Genomic DNA, 4,808 nt, shown 5'->3' on the forward strand with positions numbered 1-4,808 from the left:
TTATGTTGAGCATTTTTTAAATTTTATTTTTTTCAGTGTTCCAAGATTCAATGTTTGTGCACTGCACCTAGTGCTCCAGGAATACCTTTTATTTCTTTTTGTTGTCTCATTGCTGTTGCTAGGACTTCTAGTACTATGTTGAACAATAGTGGCAAGAGTGGGCATCCCTGTCATGTTCCTGGGAAGGCTGTCAGATTTTCCCCATTGAAAATGATATTTGGTGTGGGTTTTTCATAGATAGATTTTATGAAGTTGAGGAATGTTCCCTTTATCCCTATACTTAAAAAGAGAGAGAGAGAGAGATTGGAACTTTCTATATGTAATAATCATTATCTTTCAACACTAGTCAAATAAAGTAATATTTTATCTTCACACCAATTCTTCAAAAGATAGTTGGTAAATATCATTAGCCTAATTTGGCAAATGAAAAATTTGAGGCTCATTATGATTACACAATCTGCAAGAACGAGCTCTTTGGCACCATCCACTTTTTTTCGCCATGAGAACATTAACATTAAAGACTAATCATGAACATGAAAATCAAATGTAAATATACTCCACACACAGAAAAGAATAAATATCAGTAATAAATGACATAAATCATCAGTCATTTAATATGAGCATGACCAGAGATAGTCCTTCCTGAGGTTAATGGCCATGGATAATGTGAGCCTCTGTGGCTTCTTGAAAATTAAAATTGGGGAGATGACTCTTCCTTGCCTTATTGCATGGTTTATTTTTTTTTTCCCTGTATTTCACTCAAAATACCAATTCTTCCTATCACCTAGTTGCATACGCAGTAACAAAAAGCAGGTAAAAGTCTTTTGTGTTCCCACAATAATGTGGTGGGTATGTTCATATATATTCCCTCAATCAACTCTCATAACACCTTGAATATTGATATGATAATTCTCATTTTATAAAAGAGGAAACAAGGATGTAAGTTGCCAAGAAATATACCCTGGAAAAAGAAAGTCACAAGTGCAAAAGGCAAGATTCCAATCTAGTTTCTCTGGTTTTCAAGCCTATACAGGACACTTAACCACTATGGTAGTCATTTTCAACATTGTTCAGAAAAATCTGGAGTCCCGCTCTTGTAAGGGGACTGGGGAGGGAGGAAATAGGGCTCCATAAGAGGCCAAGGTAAAGGTGTTGTTCATTGAAAAGACCACCACATTCGTATTAATATTTAGGGATTCCAATGTGTGTGTGTGTGTGTGTGTGTGTGTGTGTGTGTGTGTGTGTCTGTTGATGATATTGCTTCATGTGCACTTGCCTGTGAAGGAGAATTAAAGTCATTATAATTATTATGCCATGTCAAAAGGGGATTCCTAGTTCAACATTGTTTATTATAACATAACAATGTAAGGAAAGGATCACAAAATTAGTAGAAAAAAGTTAACAAGTATAATTTGATCTAATTGTGGCTCTACCTTTTATTATCTTCTTTATCTTCAACAGGATCTGTAATTTCTCTATGTTTGCATATCTTTCTGTGTAAGAGAAGTATAAAATAATAGTGGTAATTATCTCACTTTTGTAGAGAGTTTTGCAGTGAGAATTAAACAACAACATTTTTGCAAAAATGAGCACAAACAAGTGTCTACTAAGTTTTAGTTGATAATTATCATTATTATTACTATTAACATTAGTCTCTGCAATTGTTTATTCATTTGAAAAATGGATGAAACAATACTGTCCACATAGGTTACTGCCATGCACATAGCAATCAATCATTAAAAAGTATATTTATAAGACATTATAATGTTATTATATTTGGCAACAGGTATTATCAATTCTTTTTGCTAGCTCCTGGAGGATTTTTATTATATTTACATAAGAAACACCCTGCTACACTTTTTGTAAACTATTATAAATAGTGAGATACTTGGCTTTCTGTCACTAGCTTGCATCCCTTTACTCAAGGTCAGCTGACTTAATCCAAGACACACAAAGATCTTTACCAAAGATATATCTCAAAGTCATCCTTACTCTAATTCCTTTTCATCCTTCCACTCATATTCTCTAATACCTTCCATGGGTCTCCACATCCTAAGGATAAAGGGAAAAGTCCAGCTTTACATTCATACCCTTGACATCCATTTCCTACCACTATTTTCAAACTTAGCTGATATTACCTCCCTTCAATATAGGCTCTCAGCCATATCTGACAATGAGGTATGCAAAGACAATCTTCAAGAATCAGAACTTACCTTCTAGCTCAAAAAACCCCGTGAAAATCCATGACTCAATAGAAGTTAGGCATTTATTATTTACTAGATAAAAAAAAAGCTTAATAAATTCAAGGTTACATTAATCACAAAGGATTTTTTCGGGTAATTAATTATTCACAAATGAAATAATGGAGAATAGGAAGAAATTGACTGTGTTTTTTGTTTGTTTTGTTTTTTTGTTTTTTGTTTTTTTCCTACTGGGGTTCACAGAGAATCTAAAGATGCAGGAAATCATATTTGTTGCTGCATCATCTCTTGGGTAGGGAATGTGCTCACCTTGGTCACTGTCACTGGCAGCCATTTATCAGGGTCCCCATGTACTTTTTCTTATCTCTCCTTCATTGATGCCTGCTATTTTTCTGTCAATACACCTACACAGACCTTAGATTCACTTCATGGAGAGAAGACCATCCCATTAAATGCCTATATTACCAAATATTTGGAGAACATGTCTTTGGAAGTTCTGATGTCATCCTGCTTACTGTGATGGCCTGTGACCACTTGTGGCCATCTTCAAACCACTGCACTTCATAAGTGTGTGTCCTGGTAATGGGATTGGTGTGAGTGAAAGGCTTTCTACATGCAGCCATACAGATCCTCTTTATCATCCCATTACCCTCCTGTGACCCTAACCTCATAGATCACTTTATGTGTGATCTATTATGTGATTGAGCACTTTGTTCAATCTTGTCTGCACTGATACCCATACTCTAGGGCTCTTCGTTGCTGCCAACAGTGGTTCTATCGGTCTGTTAAACTTCCTCCTCTTGCTGGTCTCCTCATGGTCATTCTGTGCTCCCTAAGGAACCACAGCTTGGAGGCAAGGTGCAAAGCCCTCTCTACCTGTGTCTCCTGCATCACAGTGGTTGTCCTATTATTTGTGTCCTGCATATTTGTGTACATGAGATCCACAGCTACTTTATCTATTGATAAAGCAGCTGCATTGCTCTATACTACAATAACATCCATATTAAATCCTTTAATCTATACCTTGAGAAATGACCAGATGAAAAATGTCATTAGGAAATTATGTAGTAAGAAAGCTATTTTAGGTGACAAATAAATGTAACTGGACCTCCATATTGATTCAACTCAAGCAAAGGTCAAAAGGATATTTTGGATGATCTTGACAAGGAACACATATGAAATAAAGGGGAAAAAAGTTACTGCTATTTATCATAAATCTTACATTGAAAAGAACAGAAATGGAATGAATGCAAGAAAAGGAAAATTTTAAAAAAGTGTAAAGTAAGGTGAATAAAGTCAATAAAATTTAAAGCAAAAAATATATATGTGTGTGTGTGTGTGTGTGTATGTGTGTATATATATATATATATATATATATATATATATATATATATAATTTGGGGGGGTAGGGAATTTCTTTCCTGTTATTGACTTAACAAGACTCTCAGAATTCTAGCTAGATCTCTTTGAAAAAAAAAATTGTCTTAACTTGCTTAAATTGTGAAATGAAACAGAAATGAAACAGCTGAGATTCTCAATGAAGGGGCAAATAGCTTACCTTAATATTCTCCCTGCTTTCAGTAGGATATCAACATATTAATGTGAGGTCTTCATGTTCTTTTTATCTGTTAGTTTACTTTTTGGTAACATTTCATTATGAAAAGATAGTTTTTAAAAAATATATGCTTCTATCTACACACAAAACACTTCAGGATAAATATATCCCATTTATTCTTTCTATCCTTCACTCATTAATCAACAGAAATTTCTAGAGCCCAGAGAATGTATTAGACACATTAACAGCTTCTGGGGTTTCAAAGGTGAATAGAGAGGAACCTGGATCTTGCCTTCACAGAGCTTCAGATCCACTAAGAGATACCCAGAGGAGAGCAGAAAATGACAGCACAGTGTTATACATGATGAGGTAGTGGCAGCACAGGTGCTATGAAAACATGTTTGAAGGACACACACCAAACAACCAGGGGTCAGAAAAGGTTCCAAGATGAAAAGACATACAAAATGGTACCTGAAATTTGAAATGGAGTAAGCAGAGTGAATATGAACATCAGTTGGAGTATGAGAATTGTTACAGGAGAGAATATATAACAAAGGCCAGGGTGAAAGTGAGTATGCAGGAAACCTCATGAATTCAATGTGGCTATGACTGGTAATTCATCTATTTAATCAACAATTATTTATTGAACTCTGACCATGTGCCAGGCTTTGTGCTAGACAATGAGCTTATAAAAGGTAAATAACATGATATGAACCTGGAGAGGCAGGAACAGGGAAGATGATGAAGAGTCTCCTAATCATGTTAAAACTTACTGTTGGGGTGCCTGGGTGGTTCTGATGGTTAAGCTTCTGCCATGGCTTGGGTAATGATCCCAGGGGCCTGGGATGGAGCCAGGCATCAGGTTCCCTGCTCAATGGGGAGCCTGCTTCTTCCTCTCCCTCTGCTATACCCTCTGCTTGTGCTCTCCTGCTCTATCTGTCAGATACATAAAATCTTAAAAAATAAATAAATAAATAAGCTTACTGCTAAACACCATGGGACAAACATTGGAAGAACTTTTGAAACAGTGAGGGATCAGGTTTTATTTGAGT

General features: G+C 35.7%; 1 pseudogene across 1 annotated transcript; it reads left to right on the forward strand.

The window, feature by feature from the left end:
* The first annotated feature begins 2,173 nt into the window (after positions 1–2,173).
* LOC308350760 (olfactory receptor 4C46-like) lies at positions 2,174–3,297 on the forward strand (annotated as a pseudogene). The gene is made up of 2 exons: positions 2,174–2,178; positions 2,696–3,297. The product of its transcript is annotated as an olfactory receptor 4C46-like (transcript).
* The last annotated feature ends 1,511 nt before the right edge of the window (positions 3,298–4,808 follow it).

Source organism: Martes martes (assembly GCF_963455335.1).
Source record: "Martes martes genome assembly, chromosome: 10".
In the NCBI taxonomy this organism is placed as follows: Eukaryota; Metazoa; Chordata; class Mammalia; order Carnivora; family Mustelidae; genus Martes; species Martes martes.